At 42.5% G+C, this 13,372-nt stretch overlaps 5 non-coding genes across 5 annotated transcripts; 2 read left to right on the top strand and 3 right to left on the bottom strand.

Moving 5' to 3' along the window:
- Positions 1–4,660: 4,660 nt before the first annotated feature.
- On the bottom strand, positions 4,661–4,734 carry trnat-agu (transfer RNA threonine (anticodon AGU)). The gene has a single exon. It is a non-coding gene; the product is annotated as a tRNA-Thr (tRNA).
- A 1,174-nt stretch (positions 4,735–5,908) lies between these two features.
- trnag-ucc (transfer RNA glycine (anticodon UCC)) lies at positions 5,909–5,980 on the bottom strand. The gene has a single exon. It is a non-coding gene; the product is annotated as a tRNA-Gly (tRNA).
- A 2,088-nt stretch (positions 5,981–8,068) lies between these two features.
- Positions 8,069–8,210, top strand: LOC138235780 (U4 spliceosomal RNA). The gene has a single exon (XR_011188322.1). It is a non-coding gene; the product is annotated as a U4 spliceosomal RNA (small nuclear RNA).
- Positions 8,211–12,404: 4,194 nt separating this feature from the next.
- On the top strand, positions 12,405–12,486 carry trnal-caa (transfer RNA leucine (anticodon CAA)). Its single transcript has one exon. It is a non-coding gene; the product is annotated as a tRNA-Leu (tRNA).
- A 657-nt stretch (positions 12,487–13,143) lies between these two features.
- Positions 13,144–13,215, bottom strand: trnah-gug (transfer RNA histidin (anticodon GUG)). The gene has a single exon. It is a non-coding gene; the product is annotated as a tRNA-His (tRNA).
- Positions 13,216–13,372: the final 157 nt, after the last annotated feature.

Here is a 13,372-nt window from a genome sequence, read left to right as displayed (position 1 = left end):
AAATATGTAATGTTGCCATAGCAAAATTAAATGTAGTGGCTCTCTGAAGGCACCAGTTCTGTAGGGTTTGGGCATTTACTGAGACAATTATTAATTGTAGCAGTAAATCACAAAGTTGATTCTTTTGATGGCTTTAGAATCAAACCATGCGACATAACTCAAACAACGCGCACACACAGGTACTAATACACGAGGATACATTTATTAATACATAAAATATGCATGTAAACCTAACAGATCTTATCAAGAGGGTTATCAGAATACAAAAGATATATATTCAGTCAGTTACGAAGTGTTACACATATCAAGAGGACATACGTTCAGTATATCATTCATTAAGACCGTTTCGTTAATGAACTTGGTTATAACTTCTACATTAGATACTCAAACAAGTACATAACTCTTAGGAATTAAATTGATATCAACTGGTTGGGATAACAATTGAATTCTCGAGCTGTAATGCATTGAAGTTGAATACTCATCCAATCTTTGGGGATTCAGATCTTCCTGCGGGTACAAAGAAACAGTTGCAGGCTGTTGCTGTCCAATCCGCGCTCTCTGGCTCCGTGCCAGGCTGTGCTGTGCGGCTTGCGACGCTGCGCTGCTGATGCTCACTGACCGGCTAGTTAGTGTTGGCTTTAACTAGCAAAGTTTGTGCACAGGAGAAAAGATGACTGTGGGTCCGAGCAAGTCAGGAAGAGGACCGGTTCGTTTCTGATGAAGAGCTAGTTCTGAATAGTGATTCAGCTGTCCACAGTTCCGACCTGTTCACGAGGCCTGCTGCTGGTGCTAACCTCGGGTGGATCCTCTGGTTATTCTCTGGCAACCTCCGCTCTAGACTCTTAGAACAAAGGAAAGTTCTGGCACTCGGACACACTGGCCGTTCCGTGGTTGTCCGGGCTGAGTCTCAGGATGGTCAGGAGGCGCGCTGCGAGAATGTCCTGCCCTTGGGAGCCTTCTGCTCCTGGGCCGTCCTGCCCTGGAATTCTCCTTTGAATTCCCTTTAGAATTGTCCACAGAATCCTCTGAATCCTCCCTTCTGAATCTTACTGAATCTCACAGGCTCTCTGTGTTGCCTGTTTTTACCTGGAGGAACTTCAGCTCATTGATTGGCTGAAAGTTCCATGGGCATCAGAGTCCCACGTGGGTTACTCGGCCCTACAAGTCCCTGATTGATTGATCAAGGTGAGATATGAGTCACTTAGTCCTGACACTTAGTAATGCAGTCCAGATGTCCAACTGGCACTCCCTAGACAGATAGGCGCCAATGGATGACCATTGATCATGATAGCCAGGCTTATCTAAGTGCATCCCCCTTTGGGAGCTGTCCTAGGACCTTAAATCACCCTGCATGAATAGTCTCTCTGTGGCTGCACCACAGAGATGAACAGAGAAATGGGGCCTCATTTGGAAAGGCTCAGAACACTTAATTCTGCCTTATTAATAAGCCTCGCCGCTACACACATATATTAATGTAATAAATGATTGCTTATGCTTTATAAATAAATCTAATTAAAATAAAAGCTTAAGTTTTGTATTTATCTTGTACCATAGAACATGATTTTCTTTGTATTTCAAGCCCACAAAGTGTCCAAATGTTCTATGATCATTTCTTTCATCATTAGGGACTAAATATACCAAACGTATGATGCTAAAATCCTGAAAAAAGGATAGGCTCCATTTCGTCAGTAGATTGGAGTCCAAAACTGATTTGGGTCAATATACATTACCTTTGAAGATAAGGTACAGTCTACTGTAGGGAACCATCAACTTAGAAAGCATTGGCCTTCCCTGGGGGTCAGGTAGGTGCAAAAGATAAACCTTTATCCTATCTTTATCTTAAGATAAGTGTCCAAGCAGTATTTTTCCAAGTTTCACCAAGCTCATCATGTTGCCATAGTAGACAAAGTTCTATAAAATGTTAAATAACTTTAGAAAAAAGCATCTTGGTCTTTCAGTACTGTACAAGGTGAATTAAACTGTCCCTGGTAATAAAAAGTAATTAGAAGCATCCCAGAAACATCCCAGCATCCCAGAAACATTCTAGAAACATTCTATCTCTAGAAACATTAGCTGTTTTATATCATGTAATTTAGTGTGATGTTGTCAGAATTCAAGGACATTATCACACACAGAAATTGGTTCAGTTAAATCTAAAAAACACAGCTAAACATGGGTTTAAATGTAAAATAGAAGTCTTACCTCTTACGTCAAAAGATTTAATTCAAGAAGCGATGTAATAAATGATTGCTTATGCTTTATAAACAAATCTAATTAAAATAAAAGCTTAAGTTTTGTATTTATCTTGTACCATATAACATGGTTTTCTTTGTATTTCAATCCCACAAAGTGTCCAAATGACGCACTACATGATATAAGGAAGATTATCACATGCATATCGGTATTATCTTTCTTACGAAAATGCATTCCTTTCATTACCTTTTACTTTTTAAAATGAACTCAAATTGTGTATAATGTAATAATTTAAGTAGAATAGATTCTAACAATATAATGATCCAGTGTGTTGCACTACTTCACTGCTTCACTGCTCTATGCCGTCTGGAAATAAATCCTCAGACTGCTCACTGCCCTGGGCTTGTACCAATAAATTACAGGAGCACGTCTATATATCACTGCGTTGAAGCAGAAGACACACAATCACTGCAAACACATCCTAAATACAGTGTTCCAACACCTTTGACCTCATCCAGAACGTATCATTTATTGAAAGGGATTGCTGTCAGAATGCACATCTGAATCCCAAACAGAATCTCTAGTAAAATACGATCATTTGTGAAACAGGCAAATGACTGTCTCAGGGGCCCATTCCTCATTGTCAGACATATGTATGCAATGCTTTCACCGTGCATTGAGCAATAGGGATTAAAAACACCGCAGGTAAGGTTAGATGTCATGTTCTATGATCATTTCTTTCAGCATTAGGAACTAAATATACTAAACGTATGATACTAAAATGTTATTTTCACATATATTAATGTAATAAATGATTGCTTATGCTTTATAAATAAATCTAATTAAAATAAAAGCTTAAGTTTTGTATTTATCTTGTACCATAGAACAAGATTTTCTTTGTATTTCAAGCCCACAAAGTGTCCTTTGATCTCTATTCTGTGGTAATCCACAATGACCCCGTTCTTCAGGTGATTCATCATGTCCTCCCTCGTCTGTTGAGAGGCCATCCCGATCTCTTCTGCCGTGGCATGCTTCATACACGCTCTCTTGAAGTGAGCAGGAAGCTGATCAAAAGTATTCAGGCACATCTTGCACACCAGGGGAATCCTCGCGGGTTTCCTTTGAAAATAAATAATACCATCTGTGTATAGAAACAAGCTAAGACTGATTTCTTAAATTATCCTTAAAATTCTCTCTCATAGTTTGAGCATAATGATTTTATTGCATTTATATAAGAATTGCTCATTGCTCCAAAATAAATAATGGTTTCATAAAAAAGTGAACACTTACTTGGTCTCAGTCACAGACTTTCCAATAGAAGCCATTGTGGAGTTCAGCAACTGCAGGTCCTAGAAGTGGGGAAGGAATTTTAAAAGAGAAATTGAATTACAATACAGAAGGAATGGCTGAGGGTTCACTGAAATATATAAATATACAAATTCCAAAGACTGAGTCCATATAGAAACAACTACTTTTCATTTTCAGTATAAGAAAAAAAAACATTATCTTCCAAAGCATCATAAAATTGTCCCTTCTTCCAGACTCTACTTCTCTCTTGTAGTAGTACAGCAGACCTTTCCAGGTGAGCAGATCACAGAGTCCGAAATAAGCTTCCTCCATCAAACAAAGTACCTGAACATGACTCTGTCTTCATAAAAGCGCCCCTGTAATAAAGAGATTAAATCCAAAATCAAGAGGGCAGTTGCCTACTGAAATACAAGAAGTCATCAATTTTAACCTAGCAACACATTAAAGGCTGCATCTATACAAGTGCGATTCTAGAAATGCTCACCAGATTACGTTTTAAGAAGGAACTGCACCTCAGGTTCCGCTGAGATCTTAACTCGGATGGCAGGATTCAGAGTCCGGAGTGCGGACTGATGGCGAACGGAGGGTCCACATACTGTGGATCCCTCAGTGATCTTCCGCGTATTCAAACCGCCAGCGTGTGACTCCCCTGTCCCTGTGACCTCATTGGTCTGCTCTCTCCTCTGTGCAGCCGAGCCCGACTCACGGTAAAGTGAAAAAAAAGATGCCCTCAACGTGAGATTTACTCTGGAGCGAGGATAGATGTTACCTTTTTATCATTGAACAGGATGTATGTGATGTGGCGACTAGGTTCAATTTTGTATCCTCTTTAAAAGATTAAGGACTGGGGTGAGTGTGATTTACCACCCTTTCAGCTAAGAACCCGACTTGCGCATCGTTTAAGCTGCATTGACTCGGTCGTTTAACCCTTCTCCATTAGCAGGGTTAAGGTTAAAGAAAAAAACATTGCTGACTTCTTTTTTTTTTGCCAGCCGCTAGCGCTGATTAGCAAGGCTTGTATTTCATGTTTTGCAAGTTGCATCCATTTTAAGAAAAACAAGTCGCGTTAAAGACAGGAAATGACAATTGCATTTAATTAAGTCTAGCCGTAGGCGGTTGTCTGTAAGGACCAGTTCTGTTCGAGAAGACACAACAAAGAAGGCACCGCTGGGATTCGAACCCAGGATCTTCTGTTTACTAGGCAGGCGCTTTAACCAACTAAGCCACGGCGCCCCAGGAGTGCTGTCCTTTTGCAGCCACTTGGACACACCACTCAGACACATCTGCATTCGGTGTGTGCTCCGCCTGCTTGCTGAGCAAGTTGCCACCTTTACATACAATAGCAACATCGACACCAAGAGAAAGGATGACAAATGGCTCTTATCTGGAACTTTTCATGTCCAAGGAGCTCAATATGCTTTCTGTGTACAACAGGGCCACTGAACTCCACACTGGCCACTGAACCACAGCAGTGGCTTGCTGGCTTGACATCTCCCAAGGAAAATGTTGAAATCACATGTGGAACAGGAAAATGACCCTCGAGTACGAGGGAAAAAAAAGAAAAAGATCATCTGGAGCGTGCCAACCCATGTCCGGACAGCCCAGTTTCGTCGACAAGGTGGCTGAGTGGTTAAGGTGATGGACTGCTAATTCATTGTGCTCTGCAGTCATGGGTTCAAATCTCATTCTCGTCGCTCTCCATGTCTGACACATGTGCCTGTTTGACGTCGGCCCTCCTGTTGCTTGCTCCGGTGCTAGAGCTGTACATTTTCTAGCGGTGGCTGAACATGGTATAGTAGGCCAACGTCGGTATCGAGCAGTGACAGTAACAGTACTTACTGCACCCCATAAGAAATCGTTTGTCCCTGTTCAAAAGAGATTGTGCGATGTCCTGCGGCGTTCGTAAAGCAAACCTTTGACAGTTTGAAAAGAGGAATTTATTCTGCTTCCTGTGCGTGCAGTAGTTACAAAGTTGAACGTCTTTACACGATCTGCTGCAGTTTTCAGTGGGCGGGCTTTGTCAGATGGCTTGAAAAAACGCACTGTGTTTCGGCTGAACTCCACACTCATGAGCAGTGTCCTGCATGTTTTCTGTGTATAGCTGTCTTTTAACGCATACAGAATTCATTTGAAATCATTGATTTCTCCAATTAACAAGGGTCCCTTTTTGAACCTGCGAGAAGCATTCTTTCAATGTAACAGATTTACTCCGGGGAAAGCCAGCATGACATTGAGAGTAGCTCAAGCTTTCAGCACCCATATCGGACTGCGTGTATGCAGACACCACTCAGAATCCCCTGTAAGATTCTCCCTCAATTCCGTTTTTCAGTGCTTTAGCTCTTTCAAAAGGCTTCGCTTTGCTAGTCACAATCCAAGGCTCATGATAGCATTTGAAAACATTCACCACTGCGTTGGCCGGGAATCGAACCCGGGTCAACTGCTTGGAAGGCAGCTATGCTCACCACTATACCACCAACGCATGCCCACAGGAAGTCTGCAGGACACCACCAGAGAATGCTTTTTTTAAAAAAATTTTTATTAAACAGAATTTACAAATACAAATACAACAAGAGGATCAGAGTCATGTACAAGAGAAAAAAAATGCAGCAGAAAAAAGCATTTAACTACCAGAGGTAATTAAGTAATTATGTGATCAAATTGTATATTTTACACGTATCATATCTTGCTTTAATATTTCTCAATTATTTATAAACTTTAGTTTCAACATGCATGCGTTTCCTGTAAAAAATAAAACTCAGCACACAGTTTTTCTTTTAACAACATTTCGAGTACCTCTGGCATTCATGAAAAAGACATACACAAAAGCAAATAACTAACTCTAAGACTGTCTAAACTATTGAGTTTTTCAAAGAACCAGAACTATAACAGTCCTTAACACTTAACTACACCATTCCAAACTAACACTAAAGAAACACTAGTATATACTGGTATAACAAATAAAACCAAACATAATCATTAACTGAGCAGTCACTGGGAGCAAATCTCCTTCCCGTCCACAAAGGCCCTCGCTCCCACAAAGTAGGCTCTCCTCCCCTCTCTTCTGGCAGCTTCAACCTGGGGCCACAGCTGGTTCCTGGTACTCCTGTCCGCAGCAGACAGGTCCTCTGCAAACCTCAGTTTGTTCCCATTCAAATACTCATTCCCCCTCGCCGCTCGCCACAGCATGTCCCTCGCCGTCCTCTTGGTGAACTGTATTATAATCGATCTGGGGAGCACTTGCCCAGACATGTTCGCTCTCCCGAGCTTGTGAACAAAGTCAATGGCCGATATTACGTCCTCCTGGTCCGGCAGGGTCCTTTTACAGATACCCTTCACTGTTGCAACAAGGTCCTTATCACGTTCCTCTTTAACTCCAAATAATTTTAAGACTTTCGATTGCGACTGTATTAGATCAAGTCATTTCCTTCAGCTCACCCATGCTCTGTGCCATCATGTTGAAGATGTTGGTCTGGAGCTCCTCCAGCGTCAGGTTGCCCCTTCCTCTCTTGGCTGCCGGGGTTTTCACAGGTGTGCTGGGCAGGGACTCCGGCTCTTCCTCTGGCAGCTGAGTCTCACTTGGGCTGCGAGCGCTCGCGTACGAGCGCATCTCCAGCACTCTTTCCACGTCCCCTCCAGCTGCTTCACTTTTCCCTTTAGTTGCCATCAATTTTCTTGTAGTGCTATACATATACGATTGAGGTATCTTAGAGTTCTCCTTCGAAGACCCAGCACTCTCTTTTCTTTTCCCAGTGTTACTCATATCGAAATTCTTAAACCTAAAAAAAATAGTTTTTTTTTCTTTCAATTATAACTGAAGTTTAAACAAGTAGTGTTAAGTCCTTATTTTTCTGTAGTCAAAAAAAGCAAAAATTAACATTCAGGTCATGAAAAACTCAAAAAAAATCCTCAACCACTAAACTTTACCTCCCACCTGAGCGCCATCTTGAACGCCCCTACCACCAGAGAATGCTCAAGATTTCGGAAGCTGTCTCCGGGACGTGCTGATTCCACACATCCTGAATAAATCATGATATTGTTAGTTGCTGTAGCTAGACGTTCAAATGAGTTTCATGGCCAGATGGACTGTTTCCTCCAGCGGTATAGTATTGCAGTGAGACAGCACGATGCCTGCAAGACTATGTCACGCTAAACGCCACAGATTGTGTTTGTCCGTTCGTGTCAGTCATCCTGCAGCCACGGGAAGTGGGACACAAACATGCCGCAATGCTTTCAAGACGTTAGGATTTGTTTGTGCAACATCCGAGAAGAGTACTTGTGGCTTGAATGTGAACTGTACGTGCCCACCCCCTTTCCTCTGTAGTGCATGAGTTCCTCCCGGCATGCCCTTCGTCATTGTTCTGTCATCTTGTATTTAAAGGGTTGTATTTCTGCTGCTGAAAAGAATCAACGGGTTTCTTTGTTCCCAACGGAGCCCTTGTCTGTCATGAAATTCTTCAAAACCTCAAGCTAGAAGAAGACGACAAATATGAAGCGTTACAGCAACGACATGCCATGAGACGATTGATAACGATTTCCATAGGATCCCCGCGGTTGCCTGGCAACCGTCAGCTTTGCGCAGTGGCAGTATCGTAGCCTGTGAGGTTTAGCCGAGGCGGGATTATTGCTAGTTGAAAACTTTTCCCAATACCCCGCTTCCGCCGGTTTGCAATACAATCAGCGAAAGCTATTTTTGACAGTCTCGTTAGAGACTGAGCAAGGTGTTTAAAGACAGATTTGGTCATGGTGACATCATGGTAGAAAGAAGCGAGCTTGTTCCCAGTGGGCATTGATTCGTCGAATATACGTATATTTACGGCGAAATTACGGCTATACGTATATATACGTCGCCTCGACGTATAATCAACGTCGAATTGCAACCGTAAAATTGACGACATTAACAAACGCATATATAACGTCGAAAACACATCTAACACAGTGCCTGAGGCTTTTTACTGTATGTATCGTGTGTGCCGCAACTAGGAGTATACGGCACTCTGCACAGTGTACGAAGTAAATTATTTTCGCAGCAATTAATTTACATGTGTATAATAAATATAGTAAATATAATAAATTAATTACTGCGAAAATAATTTACTTCGTACACTGTGTAGATTAGAGAATCTAAGAGCCGCTTTAGCAAGTGTACATTCAGTGTTTCCAAAACTGATCCAGGTTTACGCCGCTAGACTCTTAGACGTTTTTTCTAAAGAAGATGCTGATCTAACCTCTGCATTTCGTTTCCTGATAATGCTATTTCATGGTGCACTGGCGAAGACCCACCGGGATAAATGACTAAACATGTGCATGGTGCAGTCCAGAGAATATTGGATGAACTTTCTCCAAACATCGGGGCGAATGATTTTGTACAGCTGCGTTTGACTGCGGGTGGTTTTAACAAACCCTTGTTCTCACGCAGGAGACAACCCGGAGAATTAAATGCTGCTGATTTTTTAAGCCACATCTCAGACCTCTTACAGAGCCACACAGAAATTCTCACCGATGACAGCCTCCGATTAGTGGTGACGATAGTTAGGAATATGCAGGGGGGTGCCCGTCGAAGATTTAAATCCGTTCTGGGTAATTGCTCAGAAAAAAGCGCACCTTATCGACTTACATTACACGGGCGGTAATCTGTGTTTCACCGGGAGTGTGTACGGTTTGTTGAATGAAGGTTGTACCAATGGGGAAATGTTACAGGGCGCTAAACGAATGCACAAAGAGTTGGGTTTTTCAGAGAATCAGAAAATTAGTTTGTCAGACATTACCGCTTTTGAAAAACATTTAAAGGTGGTCATTAAAATTTTGTACCACGACCAGGGTGATTGGAAATATTTTACAACGGGGCCCACACCACCTAATTCTAAAATACTTTTTGTTCTACTGCATGAAGAGCATTTTTATGGGGTTTTAAATATTAAAGCTTTTGTGGGGGCGGCATATTTTTGCACTAACTACCATGCGGCGTATAGCCACAAGAACGCACACGCCTGTGTTAAAGCTTGTAAAACCTGTTTAGATCCCCAGTGTTGCGAAATTGATGCAGAAATTCAGAATTGCCCGGCCTGTAAGGTCTTTTGTCGTAGCTCTCAATGTTTGGCGAGACACTTTCGGAATGCAGCGACGGGTGTTAGTAAGTGTGAGCGCAGGGTCTTTTGTGAGAAATGTGAGGTTTATAACCTCTCTAGTCACAAATGTAAAGAGAAACTGTGCTCGCATTGTAACAACGTGATCGACACCCCTGACACACATTTGTGCTACATACTGCCTTTGGACAACCCCAAAATTTCAAACAAGTACATTTTTTTCGACTTTGAATGCATGCAAGAAACGGGGACACACATACCAAATTACATCCATGCCCTTCATATTAACAATAAACGAAGCTGGGAATTTTATGGTGAAACTTGTCTAAAGGATTTTGTGTGTAAATTTATCGATAGACGTTTCAAAATCCATACATTCATATCGCACAATGGCAAGGGATATGACAATTACCTAGTAATCAGACAGTTGTAAGATGAAAAGATGGACGTTGAACTAATTAATCAGGGTGGTAAGATAATGTGTATGACCGTAAAAGCTCTGAACATCAGATTTATCGATTCTTTAAACTTTCTACCTATGAAATTAAGCAAACTGTCGGCCGCCATGGGGTTCCCCGGGGGTAAGGGTCATTTTCCACACTTGATGAACACTTCAGAAAACCAAAATTATGTCAGCCCGATGCCGCCGCCAGAACTTTACGGCGTTAACTACATGCTGCAGAGGGAGAAAGCCGAGTTTTTGGTTTGGTATGAAGAATGCAAGGGAAGTGTGTTTAACTTACAGAGAGAGTTGAAACGTTACTACACAGAGAAGGCTGTGTCAGGTTTTGGGACGAGGTCATGAATATGACCAGACAGACACGCGTGACTGAGTCAGGGGCCGCCTGCGTTGTGTGCATCGACCCCTTTCAGTTTGTGACCATCGCTAGTGTCTGCATGGCCATGTTCAGACTTATGTTTTTACAGGAAGAGACGATAGCGTTGCTACCCCATGACAATTACCACCACCAGCAAAAACGATTTTCTACACCCAGCATCAGTGGCTTATGTACATCGAACACACAGAGCCCGTTAAAATCCAACACGCGTTAACCACGGCCGGTGAGTTCAAGGTTGGTCAAAGCTGAAAGCTCAAAGCTGAAATAAATGTATAAAATTTGGCTTGCATCATAGCAGTTGAGCAATAAAGTCTGTCCTAATTAAAGAGTACCTAAAGTTTGAAAGTACAACATAGAATAAGAATAGAGAAATGGCAAAACGATTTTGTGCCATCTTCCCCATTCACACTATTTTTATGTGCCATTTTTTGCTTATTCACGTACTATTTTAATCAAAATAATATTAAGAAAGATCTGTGTGTATTCAGATAGTATTATTATTGTTCATACTTACTCGTCAAAAGAGGATTGCTGAGATATTTGCGGATATACTTTTACGTTTGAAAAACGTGTCCAAAATGGTGACCAACGAATACTAGCAATGCATTGTGGTATATAACCGGAAAATATGCTGGGTTCGATATTTTCTCAACGTATGCGTTTATTAATGTTGTCGATATTATGGTTGAAATTTAACATTGATAATACATCGCGGCTATGTGCCCCCTGCTATGTGCTGATGTGCAATTTTAACGCATGCAGTTAGTAAGGATCGTACTGTTGTATGGTATTATATATAATGACATTATGGAATAGGATGGGGACAGGCCTGGCATCACGGGGGGAGGGAGGAGTGTCGCCCCTTCAGTTTTGGGCAAAAAGATTTACCTAACTTAATTTGCGCCCTAAAAAAATAGTTGTACTTGGTCAATGGTCAGACAACACTAAATGACACGAACAGTCACTCAGTCTGTTTGATGGGCAGGAGGGCTATCCGTCCAGGAACTGCACATATCAGTGTCGTTATTGAGTGTCAACATTACGATCCTGTTTGCTCAGGTGGACCGATTCCTTGCAGTAGTTTATCATTATACTTAAAATCTTTATATAACTAGGACTAGTTATAGCAGTCTGTGCTTTCTGTTGGTTTTACAACATTTTTTTCTTAACGATTCAGAACGTCCATGTAGCTGCAAAAATGAACGCTTATGGTACTTTTCGCTCCAGGCAATACAAACCGTGAGAGTGACGAAAAATGTGAAACTGAACTTCATCGCAAATACCAGATTGCTAGTCGTTATCTTCTATCATGAAGCACTAATCAATGGCATAGCTGCGAGATTTCATTTGGGTAGCTGCACCGTACAGCTCCGTTTTAACCGAAATATCACCCCCCCCCCTCAGAATTTCAGACGCCCCCCTACAGATTTTTCCCCGGGCACCGCGCACTGATGGGGGACGGGGTGTCCAGGAAATGGTATCAACTTTTCTCAAGAAAATAAAAATAGAAACTCTATAGGCACTCAAACATTTTACTGTTTTTTTTTTTCAGGCAGTAAATTACGTAAATTACTGCTTCGACACGTAATGGCATTATAATCAAGTGCAGGAGCTGAGGGCTCTTGTTTTGTTTCGTTTTCCATGGCGTTCGTAAGCGCGCAAATCAAAGGCAATTCCTGCGTCTAACACGAATGTAAATGCTTTTGAAAGTGCAGTGTGGTGCAGCTTGTAAAATCCTTGTCCACATTTGTGGTTTGTTGATGTTTTTCTGTCTGCCAAAGTTGCATTTTGACATCCAGACGGGGAGACTTTATCATTTGAACGTGAAGCCAGCCTTAAACCCTCTGAGGCGTGTCTGTCTGCCGGCACGTATTTTGTGAAAGGTTTTTTTTTTAACGGAGAGCGACTTTGAAAACGTTTCCTCAGCCACCTCGCACTCCGTGTTAGATTATAGGAAGAATGCGGCGGCGGAAAGCTCGCTGTAGTCGTGGCCGAGTGGTTAAGGCGATGGATTCAAAATCCGTTGGGGACTCCCCGCGCAGATTTGAATCCTGCCGACTACGGCATCTGCCGCATGTCGCCTTGTGCCTGCGCGGCAAAGGCGAAGTGCTGCTTCTCCTTTCCTGGTACTATAAGAACGCTAAATCGCTTGGCTCTGCTGTCATGGAAATAAATTCTTCAGATAACCACACATTTTGCGTTCGCACCTCTATTTCCGGTGCCTTCATGCACTCTTGTACCAAACGCACGTTCCTTCTGTATGCGGAGCCGATCATTTGCAATTGGGCTGTGCCGACAGATCAGGACGAGCTCTGTCGGCTCAAAAGCAGCGCAGGACCTGCAAGAACAACAGAAAGATTAGCATCCAGCGGGGGCTTCTTAGTGAGCCCAAGATCTCATCAAGAATCGGCTCCAGCAACAGGACTGGGCGCATTGTTCCATTCTCCGACCACTCTCGGTGTAAACAAGTCCCTCCTGGTCTCTGCTTGAATTGCACTTTCCTGCGTTTGCTTTGGTATAACTGGCTTCCCCTGCATGGGCGAATGTGAAGAAGATCCTTAGTAAGTCATTGAAGAAACCCGAGAAGAGGTCGGAGTGGTCTCTGTCGTTCATCAACGATCCAGTCAGGCAGTACTCCTCTGTAAAGCGCCGTTCGTTCACATCAATTGGCTTTTTTTTGCCTTCATTCGTGCAAGTAGTAAAAGCAGACGCCCCTATTCTGCCGTGACCCGGATTCGAACCGGGGTTGTTGCGGCCACAACGCAAAGTACTGACCACTATACGATCACGGCGAGTTACCGATACACACGTGGCAGGGCGGAAAAGGCTGTGCTCTCTTCGTGTGACATAATTCGGGAAAGTCCTGACGTTGCATTTCAACTGAGCCCCAGTATACATCGACCCTTCGACACTCTGAGTGACAACTCTCTTGCGTGTTTTCTCATATTT

This window comes from Lepisosteus oculatus, unplaced genomic scaffold, assembly GCF_040954835.1.
Source record: "Lepisosteus oculatus isolate fLepOcu1 unplaced genomic scaffold, fLepOcu1.hap2 HAP2_SCAFFOLD_83, whole genome shotgun sequence".
Taxonomy (NCBI): Eukaryota; Metazoa; Chordata; class Actinopteri; order Semionotiformes; family Lepisosteidae; genus Lepisosteus; species Lepisosteus oculatus.
The sequence above is the reverse complement of the archived record's forward strand: the minus strand, read 5'-3'. Positions and strand labels throughout refer to the sequence as shown.